We start from the raw sequence: 20,713 nt of genomic DNA on the forward strand, positions 1-20,713 counted from the left end.
TTTATTGACCTATTTTTATTGATTTTGAGGGGATTCTTTGTTCCTCCTGGATTTTGGTGCCTGTTTCTTTTCCCAAATTAGGGAAGTTCTCCACTATAATTTGCTCCAATATACCTTCTGCCCCTTGTCTCTTTTCTTCTTCTTCTGGGATCCCAATTACTCTAATATTGTTTTGCTTTATGATATCACTTATTTTTCAAATTCTCATCTTGTGATTCTATAGTTGTTTGTCTCTCTTTTTCTCTACTTCTATTCTCCATCATTTGGTCTTCTATATCACCAATTCTGTCTTCTACCTCCTTTATCTTAGCTGTTAGAGCCTCCAATATTTATTGCACTTCATTAGTAGCCTTTTTTATTTTGACTTGGTTAAATTTTGTTTCTCCAGAAAGTGATTCTCTAGTATCTTCTATGCTTTTTTCAAGCTCAGCTAGTATCTTTATAATAATTATTCTGAACTCTAGTTCCAACATCTTTCTAATGTTCATGTTGATTCGCTCCCTGGCAGTCAGTATTGCCTCTTGCTCTTTTTTTTTTTTTTTCTTTTTGAGGTGAGTCTTTCCATTTTGTCATTTTGCCCAGAGAAGAATAGATGAATGAGAGAACAAAATACTAAAAAAGTAACAATGGCCCCAGAAAAATATAAATTAAATAAATCATAAGAGACCCAAAATGGGGTGGAGGGGTAGAAGAATATGATCAGACTGGTGAATAGAACAGAGCCACACTAGATTTTGTGTGTATTTTGCCTGTTAGAAGAAACTGCCTCCCAAAATTTTAAGAAAAGAAAACACACATACATACACAGACACACACACAGAGACAAATAAGAGTAAATATAATGAAGGGATGGAATATGACTATAAAAATGACCATTAAAGTATTTTTAAAAAAGGAATTGAAAACAAAAATAAAGAAAATTCAAAAACTTAACTTTAAAAGACTAAAAAATTATGAGGGAAAGCCATAAATTTCATGTGTTATATTCCCCTAGTACTGGAGGGGTTTTTTTTGTTTTTTTGTTTTTTTTAATGATGGGGAATGTAGTCTCCCAATTAGAGAAGGAAAGGAAGGGTCTTTTTTTTTTTTTTTAAGATTTTATTTATTTGACAGAGAGAGAGAGAGATCACAAGTAGGCAGAGAGGCAGGCAGACAGAGAGAGGGGAGGAAGCAGGCTCCCTGCTGAGCAGAGAGCCCAATGCGGGGCTCGATCCCAGGACCTGGGATCATGACCTGAGCTGAAGGCAGAGGCCTTAACCTACTGAGCCACCTAGGCGCCCCCCTTAGTACTGGAGTTTTATAGTTTTCATTGATCAGTAAACTTGGTCTTGGCTGGATGTTCTTGCTGACCTTCTCAGGGAGGGGCATACTGCATTGATTCTCAAGTGTTTTTGCCCCAGGCAGGCTTGTACTGCCCTTGCCAGGGGCCAGGCTAAGTAATCTGTTCTGGTTTGCTCTGTGTAGCTTTTGTTTCTTGAAGGCTTTCCATACAGCTTAAGAGGATGAGAATAAAAATGGCAGCCTCCTAGTCTCCAGCCCTGGGGAAGCCAAATCTCAGGGCCTCACTGCTGTACGACCTCAGAGAAAAGCAGTCAATCACTCCTGTCTCCCTGATCTCCACATGCATTCTGTGCTCATCCAGTCTGTGACTGAGCATTTCTATCTCTGGCACATGACCCTGTTTGGAGTCTCCAAACCCAGCAGATTCCTGTGGCGTGCTCCCTCGCAAATCCTCCTGGGGGAGGAAGGAGAGTCTCCTGGGATCTGCCACTTGTTGGGCTCCTGCTTGAAAAGCAGTGGCATGACTATTTGGTGGATCCCTGTCATGACAATCCTGAGCTGAAAGCCTACTCCTCTACTCAGTCTTTGCAGCAGGCTTCCCTGCTCTGATACATGGGAGCTCTACTGCACTTGGGCACCCCTGGTCTTTCTGTGACCCTGAGATCCTGTGATCCTGTGACCCTGTGATCCTAAGACCATACTGTCCCAGCAAGGGTTCCATCTCCTGCTTAGCCACTGGAGCGATGTCTCTTAGCAGACCAGACTTCTCAAAGTTCTGATTTCATGCTCTGCTGCTCTGTCACTTGCCAGTAACAGGCTGATAGAGGTCCCCACCCCCTGTGGTCTATCTTCCTGCATATAACCTCAGATTCACTTCTCCATATGTCCTAACTTCCAGAAAGTGGTCATTTTTCTGTTTATAGAGTTGCTGCTATTCTTTATTTCAATCCCCTGTTGAGTTCACAAGTGTTCAGAATGGTCTGATAACTATCTAGCTGAATTCCTGGGATCAGAAGAAATTTAGATCTCCTACTCCTCCACCGTCTTGGACACCTCCACTGGTGTTCATTCTTCTTTTTTTTTTTTTTTTTCTAAGATTTTATTTATTTATTTAACAGACAGAGATCACAAATAGGCAGAGAGGCAGGCAGAGAGAGAGAGAGGAGGATGCAGGCTCCCTGCAGAGCAGAGAGCCCGATGTGGGGCTCGATCCCAGGACCCTGGGATCATGACCTGAGCCGAAGGCAGAGGCTTTAACCCACTGAGCCACCCAGGCGCCTGGTGTTCATTCTTCTTAAAACATTCTTCCCTCAGATTTCTGTATGGCTTGTGTATCAGCTTTTTCAATTTACCTTCTCATTGAAGTCTTTCCTACTCTGGATTTAAAATTACAACCACCCCCTAAACATTTCCTATTCCACTTTCTTGTTCTACTTCTCTGTGTAGCACTCACCATTACCTGAAATACTGTGCAGTTGGACTCTAAAATTGGCAGTGTTGGTTTTCAATTTAATTTTATAACTTTATATTTCATATGTGCTACACACTAAAGATGTATTTTAATTTAGATGAGATTAAAGATGAATTCCAAATTTCTCTTTTCCAAGGTGTATAAACATTAAAAACTGTCTAAAAACTAGGCTACTGAGTTAGTTTCCTAGGGCTACCATAACAACATACCACATAGTATGTGACCTAAACAACAGAAATTTATTTTATTATAGTTCTGTAGGCTTGAAGTCCAAGATTAAGATGTCAGCAGAACTGTCTCTTTCTGGAGACTGTGTAAGAAGGATCTGTTCCAGGCAGCTCTCTGGCTTTTAGATGCCATCTTCTCCCTGTGTCTTTATAGCATCTTCTTTCTGTCCATGCCTATGTCCAAATTACCTCTTCTTATAAAGATAATAGTCATATTGAGTTAGGACAACAATTACCTGCCTCATTGTAACTTAATGAACTCTGTTAAGATCTTGTCTCTAAATTTGGCCACATTCTGAATTACAGGGAATTAGGACTTAAACACACAAATTTGAGACGGAAGGAAAGAAGGACACAGTTAACCCATGACAGTCACTAATTCATACTCAATATCATAAATCTAAAATGCAACTGATTCTGAATTAAACTATAGATATTGTGAATGAGTGTCTACTGGTGGGAGGGAGAGGAGAAAGCAGCAAAGGGTAGATTGATAAATAAAATACACTAGGTTTAAGCATTCTCTCACCATTCAGATTCTGGGACATTTTCAAATTCACTGCTAGCCTGCTCCAACATATACGATATTGTTATAACAAAATTTGTTAGATAGTTCTACAAAGGATGTCTGACTTGTGACTTAGACCTAGAATAAACTTAGATTGCAATGCACAGAAGACTAAAAGCCATCCATATTGTACCCAGTTGTATTTATGTTCTTATCTTTGTTGTTTTGTAAAAGAAATTAGCTGCAGAAATGCTGAATTGAAAATGTTATCCTGATTTTCATCTCTTGGGCCTTGGACTTTTTTTATTTTGCCAGATTACCAAAAGCTGAATAAATGCCTGAGTGTATACAAAAACAATTGCTTTTGTATTTGTTTATCAACTGCTTTTTTTTAAAGGCCACTTAGGAGACTTCAAATAGATTATTGTTGGGTTTTATTTTGGTTTGAATCCTCACTTCTCAACTACATACTTTTCTTGGAAAAAGAGTTAAATTCAAATGATTAGTTTTTATAAAAATCAAGGTGAGAAGCTGGGATTGTTAAATACTCTTTGTTTGCCAGCAATTGATTCATTGGGCACATCTGGAAATTAGACACCTACACTATAAGAAAATTGTAATCATTTCTAAGCCTGCCTGTTGGGGAATCTCTGTTACAGAATTCAGGTCATGACAGGTTTATAATGTCAAGTAGATGATGAACGATCCTGGAGCTGATTTGCTCCACTTTTTGCCTCTGACATTTCTCTACATACTTTGGGTACCAGTTCAAAGAATTTAGATACAGAATTTTGGGGATTTCTTCATTCTCAATCCTGAAAAATAAGATAAGAATGGTTAAAATCCCAGAACAGAAGTCTTTAAGAACTTAAAGAGAAATAGGCAGATGATTATTGAAAACTCCCTCAGGAACCAACACCAGGCACTAAAAAAAAAAAAAAAAAAAAAAAAAAAAAAAAAAAAAGTTTAGCAGTGTTGTTCACTAAGAGCAGGGTGGCTACAGAAACAACTAACAATGGGTACAACTTAGACAATAGCCAATCAGGCCTGGACACCTAGCAACCAGTCACAATTGACTCTAGTCATAAACAAGGAGGACAACCTTCTCAGCGCACACAAGCTAGGAAAATTTTGGCATATGTGGCTTCAAATATTCATCATACTGTGTGGCTTTGAGAAAGTCATTAAACTCTTTGCTCTACTGTTGTGTTTTGTTTTCTGTGTCCTATATCCTAAAAATACTAGTACTTCATGGGATTGTTATAGGATTACAATATGAATAAGTAATTAATCAAGATAATATCTGTCAAGGTCTCAGCTCATAAGCATGTGTGAAGTGCACATGTGTGTTTGCAAATATGTACATTATAATGTAGGAAAAATGTCAGGGTTTGAAACCAATGGCCAAGAAAGAATTCTTGAGATGTCTTTGGTGAAAAGGGTGGTTTTATTAAAGCATAGGGACAGGACCTGTGGGCAGAAAGAGCTGCACAAGGGTCATGAAGAGTAGCCATTTATATATATTTCAAGTTGAGAAGGGGTTAGGGATAGTGTAAGTCTCTAAGGAATTTTGGAAGCAAGGTATCCAGGACCTTGGGAGGTCTAGCTAATGTTAGGAAAACTTCATTTATTACTGTATGATAAAACCTTAGTCATGAGACCCTTCACATGCTTGGTGGGTGGAGATAAAGGAAGTTTCCAAAGGAATTTTCATATGTAAAAGTAGACTCACAGGATCTTGGGGGTTGAGCTAAGATTGCCTTTTGACCTTAGCAAGTATTACATCAAGGCAGCTGAGTTCCTAGAGGAATGTCACTCTGCCTGTTTTAAGGACTTGTCAGTGGTCTGTAGGTAGTGAGGAAATTTAACTTTCCCTTTGCCTTTGTTTCCCACATCACATTAGAAGTTTCTTAAATGCTTTTTCATTTGATTATTTTATTTTGATTCATTTATTATTTCATAAAGAATAATTGGGGTGACTAAGAATATGAGAGAAGAGGCAATTTTAAATGATGTGAAGATATGGATTATTTTTTCCTTTGAATAATTTTCCCAGACTTGAGTAAATTTCCCAGTGCTAAATTGGTCAAGAAGAGCCAGGCACTGTGAGGTATAACACAAGAAACAAAAAGAAAAACCAAAATTCCATTATTATCACTTAGCATTTGATTGACTTATAGAATAAATATTTTTGAAAAGCTTTATTTAATACGGATGATTAAAAAACAATATTAATAATATTAATAGCAAGCATGTATGCAGTTATTAAAGTGTTCTAGACATTGTTTTGAGTGATTGCTGAATATGAACTTATTTAGTTTTAACTATGGATAGTTATTATTATTGTTCCCATTTCATAGATAAGAAAACTGAGGAACAGAGGTCAAGGCTTTGTGACCAAGATCATATTCCTAGTATGTGTAAGACCTGGGTCTTGAATCCAAATTGTCTGATTCCAGAGTCTATGTGCTTAACAACTTTCCCATTTTCCCTTATACATTTTGACATGACAGAAACTTGGACAAGTTCTTTCATTTATCTTATAATGTTAACACTCCTATAGGATTCCTCCCCCAATTTTGTGTGATAAGCCTCATAGATGTTAAATGATTTAAAGGTCAAGCTCCAAGGAATTGACAGTTACAGTATTTTCACTTAGGACTTTAAGTTCTGTGTTTTATGCAATATTTCTCAAAATTACATTGAACATTTTATAGTTTTTTTAACCTGTCACTATCTAATTAAGTTTAAATTAATGAAAGTCTTCCACTTGCTATACTCAGATTAATTTGTCTGGCCATTTATGAGGCTATAAATGGAACCTGAAAGTAGGTCCACTGGATTTAACACCTGAAGCAAGGCTCAAACAACAGAATGAACGGGGATTGTAGCTATAGTTTATGATTTATAGTCACCAAAATAGAATCATACCATTTGAGAGTTTGCCAGTTTTCATTGGTGTGGCATCTGGATATTCCTGTAAAATATCTCAAACAATGACTAATAAAAGATGCTGATAATTGAGAACTCCAAATGGAAGGTATAAATTGTCAAGAGGGGAACTACTACTGAGTCCACAATTTTCTACTTCTTTTTTAAATATTTTATTTATCTATTTATCACACAGAGAGAGAGAGAGATCACAAGTAGGCAGAGAATCAGGAAGAGAGAAAGGGGAAAGCAGACTCCCTGCTGAGCAGAGAGCCCAATGAGGGGCTCAATCCCAGGACCCTGAGATCATGACCTGAGCTGAAGGCAGAGGCTTAACCCACTGAGCCACCCAGGTGCCCCCACAGTTTTCCACTTTTTTTTTTTTAGATTTTTTATTTATTTATTTGACAGACAGAAATCACAAGTAGGCAGAGAGTCAGGTAGAGAGAGAAAAGGAAGCAGTCTCCCCACTATTCAGAGAGTCTGATGCGGGGCTTGATCCCAGGACCCTGGGATCATGACCTGAGCCGAAGGCAGAGGTTTTAACCCACTGAGCCACCCAGGTGCCCCCAGTTTTCCACTTTTAAGGTAAAATGTATTCCCCCATAATGAGAAATGAGCATGTGGGTGTCATTATAAAAAGCTGTGATAGATTTTCTGGGTGACTAGTAGAAATTGCTCTCTTTCTTTGGAATCACATCTCATATGTCACAACTCAAAGAGCCTTAATGCCAGCTAATGTCTGCACCCAGGAAGAACAAGTAATGAATTCATGGATTGCCTTTCTATACTTCACTTAAGAAAGCTAATTGTTTAGGGAATAGACTCTCCTTGGCTCATTGGTTTAATAATACAGGAAGCTCTTTTGGAATTTCACAACTCTTACACTTCACAGTAGGAAGCCAAACCCAACCTAAATGAACAATTCTCCCTTAATTCACACTTGTGATAAAAACAGAGAGCCATACTCCTTATTAAAATGTAAACAGATAATGAATGAATTTACTAACTATTCCTCCCTGCTGGGGCATTTAGCCTTTGGGTAGCCTTCATTTTAAATCATACATTAAGTAAATTCTCATTAATTTGAAGCAAAAGATCACATATTAAAACATTTTGTTTACCAAAATTGATATTTTAGCTCAGCAGACCCCCACCACAATGATATCTTCAGATCAGTTGTGAGAAATGTCACTGGTATTTTATCATTTTATTATTTCTTGCATTAATTAGCATTAATTCAATGTAGCCCTACAATAATCACACACTCACAGATCTGCTTTATGCTAATTCAGATATGAGAAGAAATACTGAAGTTACAACTACTGTATCCAGAACTGTGTATGATTCTAGGTATTATCCAGGAAAATAAGTCTCATTTGTGAAGATCATGAGTTTTGTGTTTGTAGAAATAAAATAGTTGAAAACCACTGATTTAGCCGGTTAATATTTTAAGTCTGATTTAAGAAAGTATCAATTCTCGCAGTCAAAATTCTATATAAGCAGAACAAACTAATAGTTACCCATCATTGGCCTGTAAGATTTACATTGTAAAGTTAGTACTATTATCACAAACTAATAAGTGATGTAGTCCCTATGGCAAAGTGAAAGAATAATGATAATAAGCTTTAACTGTTAACAGTTGCTAAAATTCCCAGAGTTTTTGCTGTATAGCAGATACTCATTTGGTGCCTTACATGCATGATCATATTTAGTCCTCCCAAGGCCATGGAAGAAATTTTTAGAGAAGAAATATGAGGCTTAGAAAGGTTAAATGAGGCTTAGAGAGGTGAAAGGTGAGGTTTAAACATCAGATTTACCCAAAATTATGTGCGTATGCTTTTACCACATGCCACAGAAATATGTCAACAGCAACCACAGATCAAATTTACATCTGATTTTTAGTCAAAGTCAAAGATAAGTGAAGCTAGGGGAGGGAAGTTGGAAAGGGTTGAGAAGAATGCTGTGGCAGTTAAAATTCTAATATGGTTCCCAGTGACCTCCTACCCTTATATAACCCACTTCCTTTGTGGGGGTGGGATCTGTGAATATGATGGGATAATTTAATTCACATGGTGAAAGTGAAGGAACTTTTTAAATGTAATTAAGGACTCTAACCAGAGACGCTTTTCTGGGTTTTGAAGGTGAGCCCTTCAGTAGAAAATGCATGCCTCCTCAAACACAGAGGTGCTCTCCTGCTGGCCTTGAAGAAGTAAACTGCCAGGTTGTAGAAGGGATTATGGAAGCGGCCACAGGGCATGGACCTAAAGACTGTCTCCAACTGCAAAGACTGGTCCCTGGCCTAGAGCCATCAAGGAAACAAAACATTGTGTTTCTAATCATTGTGGATGATTTCCTAGAGGACAAACTCAGAAATCCACACTGCATCACACTCTGAAATATGACAAATAGAAGGCAATTTATAAAAGGGTATTTGGAGAATGCTACTTAACAAGTGACATAATGCCTAAGCACCAAAATTTCCAAACAACATTAACCAAAGAAAGAAAAAAAATAATAAATTTAATTATATAATAAGAAAATAGTGACTGTAAGGGCCTATTTAGTCAGAGCGGCCCCACCTTGGTTGAACAGCCATTTTGTTGTTTACGCAGTAAAACTTAAATTGACCCTGCCCCGCCCCCACCCCCAGGGGAACTTACTTAAAAGCAAGTCCGGAAACCAGTCCCAGGTAACAAACCCAAATACAAGGGTGGGTCAGGTCAGGTGGAGATAACAGCCCAAATGAAGGGAAGAGTCAGGTCAGGTGGAGACATCCAATCATTAAAGCATGCATACTATCTCCCTAGCTACCAAGGAGTATGGGCCCCGCCCTTGGGGTGCCTTTTGGGCACCCATTCTGACTAAGGTGATAGGCTAATTCAAATAGCTACTACGGGGTGAACTGTAGTACAGTTGGCCACCCGTGTGTGACCTAGCATGACTGTGCAGCTTTCTCTGTGTATTGCAATCTCATTGGCCACCTGTGTGTGGCCAGGCTCAACCGCATGGCCTTTGCTCTATAAAAGTTAGTCTGTGAGGCAGGGAGGGGTCTCACTTTCTGTAAGAGGCATGGCCCTGGCCAGTTGGTTTGATTCTCAATGCTTGGTATGAAATAAAGCTTTGTTTGACCTTTGCTTTGTAGCAGTCTCGTTCCTTTACTCACGGACCCATTATTGGGGGACCCAACATTGGGGACCCAAGAGTGACAAGTACATATAAGAATGTAATTTCTCTCCTAGAAAGCCCAAGTAGAATACAGAGTGAGTGAATCTGTGAAGAAGTTGGTTTGAAATCCAAGTCTAGGTATGTTTAATATTTTGTTAGCTTTACTTTATTTAACATGACAAATGTACAGAGATCTTGATAAAGCTTTCATATTAACAACAACAACAACAAAAAACAAAACTCATTTTAACCAAGAATTTACATCTTAAAAGAGTATTTCACCTCTAGGCTGAACTGCAAAATACCACTTCTTGCTTGTCTCATGTTTGTTTCTGAAGCTTTATAAGCTTTCCCTTTCTGATTTCTGGGAGCTCAATCAAGGTGCCCTGAGTAGTATCAAAACTTGAGATTTTAATACAGATTGGGATATCTGTATTGTCATTAAAACTAAAAGGAAATAGAACATCACACCACAGCCAGGATCATGGAAAATATACAGGAAGCTGAGTCATCAAGTGAAAACAATACATGATGATATTATAAACATAAAGTGAAATACTATTGATAAGAGAACAGAAGGTAAGCTGAGGACAAAGCAGAAGCTGACACCCCACAACCACCCCCTCCATGGGATATTTGTGACATTTCTCATGCAGTCCTGGATGTCCTAAAGCTAAGGAGAGGAAAAACAAATAGTTAAATTTACAGAGACTTGAGTCTCCTTCAGTTTACAAATGTCTTGGCAATCTATAGGAACAAAGCATCTCTTATCAATAACTTAGCTTCCAAAAGGAAATGTAGATACAATTAAATGTCCTTATAACCTTCAGCCCATTGACAGATACTTGAAGCAGTCAGACTCTAGTGTTCCTCCAGGAAGCTCCCAGCTATATTAATGTTAATGCCTTGCTAGAAAGAAAAACAACCTTAACTTGACAATGGCAAGGCCTCCAGTTTCTTATAGGTCCTCTTTAGCATATGAAAGTTCTTTTGAAAACCTCCCTTTTCCTTATCTTCTCCCATATTATATATCAACTCCATAGTATATAAGCAGCCACCCCTCACAACCCCAGTGTAGAAGCTCTTTCTGCCCATGGGTCCCCTCACCATGTTTTAATAAACCACCATTTTGCACCAAAGACATCTCAAGAATTTGAGTCTCCAGACCTCTCCCCACTGAACGTCACCTATATTCCAAATCTCCATCATTAGGAAGCTATTATAAATTTCATTATCAAAATACTTAATGATGAAAACATTAGCAGCAGTTAAAATGAAAAAAAAATAGGAACTTAATCTAAGGGTTGTTTTGTTAAAAAAAATTCAGACAGAAGACATGATATAATAGACCATTGTGTTAGCAGCTCTTAGCTGTAGATACTGGGATTATGTGTAATCTTATTTTAAATGGGCTTTTTCTTTTGCATTTATGCACTTTTATGTATTTATATTGTTCATTAGCATGCAAATTTAAATGGTTTTTATTATTTTTAGAATCAGAAAAAAAAAAAAAAACAAGCTAGGGAAATTGAGCTTCATAGCAAAGCATTAGAATTTGAAATGATCTAGGTGGTCTATAAAAAGTGAACAAAACGCAATCATTGAATCCCAGCTTCCAGATGCCCTGATTCTAAGTTCACATAGGGACATGTGCAAAGACAGGAACATTCTTTGGCATTTAGCCAATGTCTATAGTTCACAATGTATCATAAATAAAACATTACTCACTTCCTTAACTATAAAAAGTGGTAGTCACATCAGATGATGAGCTTTATGATATCTTCCAGCTGTAATACTCTATAGTATCATGCTCCATGACTCATTGGTATAGAGTTCTTATAGATTTTCAGACTTGGGTGTTATTTAGAAATTTCATTTTGTTTAAAAAAAAAATGAAAACATGCAACCTTAGAATCTATTATATTATGAATGATCTGGGATGCCAGCAGAGAGACAGCCCATCATGGCACCGACAAGGTCACAGGCACTGGGGACAGACTGCCTGTGGTTGAAACACATTGCTGACATACATTAAGTGTGTGACTGGAGGTGAGTTACTTAACCCCTCTGTGCTTCAATTTTCTCATCTTGGGATAAATGTTGAACTTACAGAGTTAGAGTGATGATTAGATTAATTAACAGATGTAGAGGATGTAGAACAGTGTCTAGCAAATGTTTAATAAATATTAGTTATTATTTTCCTCACCTGCTTAAGTAGGAAAAAAATGAGTCAAATAAAAAACAGCCCAAAGGGATTGGAGCAATTTATTCTGCTTTAGGAAAGGGTAAGCAGGGACACCTAAAACTTCACAGTCAAAGCAACCTTATTAAGTTACATGATTGCTTGTCCTCTAAAATCTGATATTTTACCTTTAGAACGGATGGAGGAGGAATGATATGTGTCTATTGCTAAAGATGGCAAAATAACTGAGATTCTAGCTAAGGGAGGGAGCATTCTGCACATATCCTGGTCTGCCATTTTTTTATTTTATTTTTTTTACCTTTTCTTCAAGGCCACACTCAAATGCCATTTTCTCTGTTAAGTGTTTCCGTTCATCAAAAATAGAAGAGCTCGGGACGCCTGGGTGGCTCAGTTGGTTAAGCAGCTGCCTTCGGCTCAGGTCATGATCCCGGCGTCCTGGGATCGAGTCCCACATCGGGCTCCTTGCTTGTCAGGGAGCCTGCTTCTCCCTCTGCCTCTGTCTGCCTGTGCTCACTCTCGCTTCTCTCTCTATGACAAATAAATAAATAAAATCTTAAAAAAAAAAAATAGAAGAGCTCTCTAGCTCATCAGTACTCATCCTTTGTGTCAGCATGAAAATGGCACTCTTTATAGACTCTTATTTCATAGGGAAGTCTAAATGTTGTTTCTTCTTCAGTAAAATGTATTAATGATTTATTCAATAAAGGTTTATGTAGCACTTACTATGTTCTAAGCTCTGCTCTAAGCATTTTGCAAATATGATCTCATTTAATCCTGTGGGAGACTGCAAAATGTAGCAACACTTCCCAACTGTGTTTGCACATCTTTTTGTAATGTGATTGTAAGGACCTATTTAGCCAGAGTGCTTCCATCTGGTTAAACAATAACCTTGTTGTTTAACCCTTTAACTGTCCTTGCCTCCCTTCCCCCAGGGGACTTACTTAAAAGCAAGTCCCGGAAACCAGTCCCAGGTAACAAAGCCCAAATACAAAGGTGGGTCAGGCCAGGTGGAGATATCCAATCAGTGCAGGGCACATACTGTCTCTCTAGTTACCAAGGAGTATGGGTCCCGCCCTTTGGGTGCCAATTCTGACCAAGGTGATAGGCTAGTTCAAATATCTACTAGGGTAAATTGTAATTCAATTGGTCACTTATGTGTGACCTAGCATGACTCTGCAGCTTTCTCTGTGTGTTACAATCTCATTGGCCACCTGTGCATGGCTAGGCCCGACCGCATGGCCTTTGCCCTTAAAAGCTAGTCTGTGGGGGCACCTGGGTGGCTCAGTGGGTTAAAGCCTCTGCCTTCGGCTCAGGTCATGGTCCCAGTGTCCTGGGATCAAGCCCCACATCGGGCTCTGTGCTCTGCGGGGAGCCTGCTTCCACCTCTCTCTCTATCTGTCTGCCTCTCTGCCTACTTGTGATCTCTGTCAAATAAATAAATAAAATCTTTAAAAAAAAAAAAAAGCTAGTCTGTGAAGCAGAGAGAGGTCGCCCTCTCTGTAAGAGGCACGGCCCCAAATGTTTGGTTTGATTCTTGATGCTTGGCGTGAAATAAAGCTTTGCTTGACCTTCGCTTTGTATCAGTCTTGCTCCTTTATCATGGACCCATTAGTGGGGGACCTTTCAGTGATCTTGCCACATCTCCCAAGTCTCTTCTAAAATGTGTTGCCCTTGTGAATTTTTTGACAGTAAAACAAGCAGAAGTGACAGTTTGTGGGTTGAGAGTTTGGGTTGAAAGAAGTCTTTCAGCTTCTGCTCTTGCTTTCTTGATGCCCTGAGATTGCCAGGTAGAGGGAGCCACAACAGCTTCCTTGAGTGTAAGCAGCCCTGTGGAGAGATAGGGCAGCCAATGACTACACCCACCACATACCTGAGTGAAGCTCTTCCATCAGATATCCTCCGTGAACTCACCAGATGCATATAGCTGCGTGAATGACTCAAGCAAAAACAGCAAGAGAAATCACCCAGCTGATTCCAGCCACTAAGTTTATTTCTTTTTGCAGCAAGAGCTAACTGATATACTCCTCATAATATTACTATGAACTAGACATGATACTATTCCAATTTTACAGATGAAGAAGCAGAATGGAGCAAGCTAAATAAATTGTTCAAGGTTACACAGCCAAAGCAAACCCAGGTTTTAAACCCAGAATCTGTGGTCTTAACCATCACACTAATCTGACTTTTTAAAATTCATATTCCATTTTAGTCTCTTCAGTTATATGAATATTTATGAAGCTTTCATGTCCTCATTAAAGCCCCCAGGTTCGGGACGCCTGGATAGCTCAGTGGGTTAAAGCCTCTGCCTTCAGCTCAGGTCATGATCTCAGGGTCCTGGAATCGAGTCGCGCATCAGGCTCTCTGCTCAGTGGGGAGCCTGATTCCCCCTCTCTCTCTGCCTGCCTCTCTGCCTGATTGTGATCTCTGTCTGTCCAAAAAATAAATAAAATCTTTAAAAAAAATAAAAAAGCCCCCAGGTTCTAGTGACATTCTTATACATGTTATTTTGTTTGAATCATCTGACTGCCTTGTAAGGAAAGCAGATCAAATGTCAATATATTCCAGGTGATAAGTTTGAGACAAACACTCCTAGAGGTTAAGCATAATGCCCAAAGTTATACGTAGGATGAGTGTAGAGTCTAAAGTATATTTTCTTTTTTACACATATTGCCCAAGGTATTAAGTGCCAAGTTTTACCTCAAGGTGCACACATTAAAGTATCTCATGTGTAATAAGTTTTCTGTAGATATTTATCATAAATAAATGCAATGGGATATATCACTTAATCCTTGCTTAATTTATCTCTCCCCCCTTTTTTTGCAAATGAGGTCATTCATATTTCTTATTTATATTTCTTCATTGCAGATATCACATGCCACAAAATATGACAAAGAAAAGCCCTCATAGCCCTCAGGAATGATGACAATAAAGCAGTGATACCCAGAGAAAAATGAATCTATCTCTTCTTGCCATCTCTGACATGTTTCAATTCAGTACCTAGGGACTGCAGGTGACAATCACCTTAAAATGTGACAGCTTGTGAAAGGAGCAGAGAGGCTTGTAAAAGGCATTTGGACAGAATGATAGGTCATACACTCAGGGACAACAGGTTTTGGGCATAAATATATGGCAGAAAAAGGAGGTTATATAGTGGGCAATCACTCTAAAATCAGAAAATCAGATTTGACCTCTACAGAGCAAAGTTACGAGTTCTTCATTACATTCCCATAAAAAGATATATATAGATAGATAGATGATAGATAGATAGATATGAAAGATATAAAGATATATATATGTATAAAGATATATATATATCTTTACTGTTTGAATAACATATATGGTAACTATTTGATTTAAGAGAGGAAACTTTGCATTATATGTGAACCTCAAGTGCTGATAAAAGGCCAGACACTTTTGATTTATAATTAAACGAATAAATATTACAAATCTTTGTCACACGAAATATCAGGACTCCTGACCTATTCAGATGCTAATGTCTCATTGAAGTCCTCTGTCCATTGCCTTTGGAAAATAGGACTTATGGGAGAGTCATTAATGCCAGCCCCAGGAGGCTGAACTTTAAGAACCAATGCAAACACCCACCAGGAAGGCAAGATCTATTTAAGCAGAGAGGATGTACTGAATGGAAAATATAAATATAAATATGCTGTTCTTCCTTCCTCTTCCCTTTCCTCCCAAGCTGTGTCTTTTGGGAAGAAGGAGACAAGAAGTTTTGTCGGTTTAGGAAAGTGAGTTCACTGTCAAACTTGAGAAAAAGTAGGAAGCAAATTGATAGTATAACTATAATAGTTTAAAATATTTCTAGTGCAAGAAGTCTTCATAATCCAGACGGAATCTTCGTTAGTCTGGGTTGAACTTAATTTTAAAGGCTGCATATTAAAAAACTCAGTTGTGTGTTTATTTTCATTGGAATCTCTTTTATGCTAAGAAATCCAAGAATCTAAGGGTAGAAACAGGAAGGTGAGAATAGGAGAGAATCAGATACTTTATTATTATGGAAGATTGAGCCACCATATCTAACAAAATAGAGGATAAAGTTTGCACATTTTTTTACTATTTCTTTTTTGTCTTTTTCTTTTCTCCTGATGGAGAGGGACCTTAATAATTGAAATATTTAAATTCTAGGATCTGGACTTAGAATTGGAATATATTCAATACTGATACAGTGAGTAGAAATGATGCACATATTGCTTTGTAGTCAACTTTAGGTATGAAATAAATCTGGATCCAGAATAATACTACTAATTCTACTAAAAGCCGTTTGTCTTCTAACTTCCTGTCTTAATGATACTTTTATTACTTAGAGAAAGGAGGAATTTGTTTCATATTTCAGGGATTTTGTATATTTATGCCTTCTCCCCTATGGTACTTAACTAATTTAAAAAGAAAAAAAACAGCAAAAAGGGGCACCTGGGTGGCTCAGTCAGTTAAGTCTCTGTCATGATCTTAGGGTCCTGAAATCTAACCCCAAGTTCAGCTCAGCACTTAGAGGGAAGTCTGCTTGAGATTCTCTCCCTTGCCCACTGCCCCTAATGGGCTCTCTCTCTCTCTCTCTCTCTCCCTCAAATAAATTTTTTTAAAAGAACAAAAATGAAAATAACATTTAAAGAATTATATGAGCCTGTTACTCCAAAATATAACAAATAAATTGTTGAGTATAGATCATAAGCAGAACTTCTTATGTTTCCTTCTACTTTGTACCTTCCCATCCCTCCAAAAAAAATGCCCTTAATCTAGATTCCGGTAAGAGTCTAGAGAGGAAGATTCTGTCTGGGAAAAAGTTTTGTTTTCACAGCAAACTCTTGTATATATGCTGACAAGTACAAGATAGGTAACACGAGAAGAAGGAGACAACCCAGCACAGCTTCTTAAAATAATCATTCACCTTAATGTGTTCCATAACACCTGTCTGGTGAGGGACTCTTCAGAAAGTTCAGAAAGGATTTGCAAATAGTTTACTGCTTCTTCCTCTGGAAAGTAGAATGGAAATCCATTAGCAAAATATGAGGATGTGGAAGAAAAGCCTCCTTCCTTCCTCTTTTAATAAAGAGACAGTAGGAATTTGATACTTTCAACTCAAATTGGACTAATAAGGCAAATGACCTCAGTAGATTAATAAAAGACAAGAAATTAACACCCAAGCCTATTGCTTTAATAGCACAGTTCTGGACAGATTATTATAGGACTTAACATTCTTTGTCCAAAGGAAGAAGGAAGGAAGGGAAGGAGAGACGGAGGGAGAGAAGGGAGGGAGGCAGAAAGAAAGATAAATTATGAAAAAAATTATTACTATAATTAACTGGAAAAGAGGGAATTCAGAAAATAGATATTTATTCCACCCTTTTAAGAATTAAAGAAGGTGGGGTACCTGGGTGGCTCAGTCAGTTAAGCGTCTGCCTTCGGCTCAGGTCATGATCCCAGGGTACTGGGATGGAGCCCTATATGGGCTCCCTGCTCAGCAGGGAGCCTGCTTCTCCCTCTCCAGCTCCCCTGTGCTTTTGTTTCCTCTCTCACTAACTCTCTGTCATAAATAAATAAAGTCTTTTAAAAAAAGAATTAAAGAAGGCAATTTATTACTTAAAAAATCAGTAAAATATTTGTCAAAACAAAAATTGCATCAGACAGAATCAAACCAGCAAGTACGATTTTATTCAAGGCTACTTGCAATAGGGATGGGAAGCCAGAATTCAATCTGAAACCAACTCTGTTGATATAAAGGACTGGAGAATATGAAAATCTGGGTGGGAGAGATTGTAGACTATGTGGGTTTAAGTGCCCTTGCCCAAAAGAAAAGTAAACTCAGGTAAGAGATAATTTTAGAGCTTGGAGCAAGGTTCCCCTGAAATTAGTCTCCTACCTTCCCATAGAAACTGGGAGCTAGAGCAGTATCTTTTTTGATAATTACATTTCAAAGACTGTTTCTCAGTCCTCGAGAAAGACATTTCTGGGCTATAAATTGACTGGAGGTTTTTTTAAAAGATTTACATCTCAAAGAGTCAGAAGAAGAATTTACAATTTTAAGTATTATAAACCAAACGTTCTAGGAAAAGGGAAGTCAGAGGTCTACTCAGGAGAAAGCCTATCTAAGTTTAGTTAAACTGAGGGGATGTTAAATCTTATCTTGGTCGATATCATAAACAAGAATTTTTAAATGGGCTGGAGGACATGTTTAAAATTTTTTTAAGCAAATGCTAATAATCCAAATAAAGAGTAAAAAGGTATTATCTGACATAAATGTGGCTCTTCGGTGAACTTTCTGGAGAGCACAGGTTTACAGAGAACATCAGTATAAAAAACTTATGCGATAACCAAGACTGAACATTAAAAGAATAATATCATAAAATACTGTCTAAGATACAAAAAGCAACAATGTGCCAGTGATATAGAGATCTAACTTGGCACTAATACATTCATCTATGAACAATTTTATAAAATGAGATGAAAATTCAAGATGCATTTTATTTATTTATTTAAGATTTTATTTATTTATTTGACAGAGAGAGATCACAAGTAGGCAGAGAGGCAGGCAGGAAGAGAGATGGGGAAGCAAGCTCCCTGCTGAGCAGAGAGCCCGATTTGGGGCTCGATCCCAGGGCCCTGAGATCATGACCTGAGCCGAAGGCAGAGGCTTAACCCATTGAGCCACCCAGGCACCCCTATTTTTATTTTATTTTTTAAAAGATTTATTTATTTTAGAGAGAGAGAGCATGCATGTGCAACTAGGGGGAGGAACAGAGGGAGAGGGAGAGAGAGAATCTCAAGGAGATTCCCATTGCAGGGCTCAAGATACATTTTTCAAACAATATTGTACTATTTTAGTAGAAAGAAGACAGGCCCATCCAAACTTGGATTCCATGTAAATTAATGATAATTGCTTCATCATTTTATGTCATTTCAATTTACAAAAGTTTTCACAGAACACTCTACTTTTGGATATCGGGGCAAACCTATATAGGTATGAGGCAAAGAAATCTATGATGTTTTCATGTCTGTTCCCTCACTCCTCCTTCTCTGCAGTTACTTGAGGTCAGACCTCACCAGTGACTCACCAGATTACTGCTACAGCCTCTTAACTTGCCTCCCCATCTCCAGTACTTTGTCTCCTCAGGCCTTATTATCTCACCATTTCTGCACTTACCTATGAAAAGTCAATGAACCACCTTAACTATATAGAATACACCACCGTTCTCTCTCATGCTTCTTTGCCTTCACCATCACAGCTCTTCTTCCTGGAACACTTGTCACCTCTCTTTTCTTCCTGGATGACTCCTTATGGTCCATGGATTATCTCCCTGAGAAAGCATCCATGCCCCTCTTGACTCTACTGGGCCATTCTTCTGTCACAGCCAATGAATGACTGCGTGCAAGCACTTGCCATCCAGGATAACAGGTTCTGGTCTATTTCTATCACTCTTCCACCAAGCTATGAGTCTCTTGGAGATAAGAGACTGTACAGTGGGGGCCCTGGGTGGCTCAGAGGGTTAAAGCTCTGCCTTCACTTTAGGTCATGATCCCAGGGTCCTGGGATCGAGCCTCTCATTGGCTTCTCTCCTTGGTAGGGAGCCTGCTTCTCCCTCTCTCTCTGCCTGCCTCTCTGCCTACTTGTGATCTCTCTCTGTCAAATAAATAAATTAAATAAAAATAAATAAATAAAAATAAATAAATTATAAATAAATAAATAAATAAAATTTTAAAAAAGAGACTGTACAGTGTTTCTGTTCACACAATGTTTCTCAGTGTAAGTGCTATTGACAATCTTTTCAGTGGAATGATTCTTCTTTACACAAAATGTTCATTTATGGCCCCAACCAAATAAATCAAATGTCCATTAAGTGGGTGCTGTTATCCTTAGTTAAAAACCATTATCCCACAGCATGCATATGTAGTATAAAAAAGACAATTAATTGTGTGTTGAATAAATTAAAGAACAGGTAAATGAGCGGATTAACAATGGATGAATAAATACCTTTTCAATAAAAAGAATTGGAATTTTCTTTTTTTTTTTTTTAAAGATTTTATTTATTTATTTGATAGAGAGATCACAAGTAGATGGAGAGGCAGGCAGAGAGAGAGAGAGAGAGGGAAGCAGGCTTCTTGCTGAGCAGAGAGCCCGATGTGGGACTCGATCCCAGGACCCTGAGATCATGACCTGAGCCGAAGGCAGCGGCTTAACCCACTGAGCCACCCAGGTGCCCAAGAATTGGAATTTTCTTGTTAGTTTTCAACAAATGCAGAATAACTTGGTTGTTTTTCTCTCAGATATCTCCAGTCACTCTGAACCAATTCTTCTTTTGGATACTTTCTAAGTGACAACTTCTTAAATGATACTAATGATATTAATACAGATAGTATCTTAGTTATTTTAATTTCATAGATAATTCTTTTAGTTCTATAGCTCTTCTATTAACCTTAAAACTTAGCCTACATATATTCACAACTTTCATATATAAAAATTATTTTCCTTCTTATAAGATACTGCAAAACACGCAGCTATTATTAGAATATTGCCATTCCATGAAGTCTGACATATGCCAACATTTGTTTCTAGATGTGTGAAAAAGCATGACAAATTCTAACAGATTCATCCCTGAGATCAGTGTGTTTTGTCTTAGCAGAATAGAGACAATGCATTATAAATTAAGTTTTTATCAATACTTAAGAGTTTTAGTCTTTTAGGCTGTGTGGAAAAAAATGTAGCTTTTATATGTATGGAAATAGTAGTTGTCTAGCGTTAAATAACAAAAATTACACCAAGTAAATTGTAAAGATCCAATTGGCTTTATTAATCGCTTCCTGAATCAGGGATCACCCCATGTAGCTTACAGAGGGGAGACCCAGAGGGCTACAGAAAAGGAAAGGTTTTCAAAGGCAGGAGGAGGAAATCATAAACAGGAAAAAAGGAT

The sequence above is a fragment of the Lutra lutra genome, chromosome 2 (assembly GCF_902655055.1).
Source record: "Lutra lutra chromosome 2, mLutLut1.2, whole genome shotgun sequence".
NCBI lineage: Eukaryota > Metazoa > Chordata > Mammalia > Carnivora > Mustelidae > Lutra > Lutra lutra.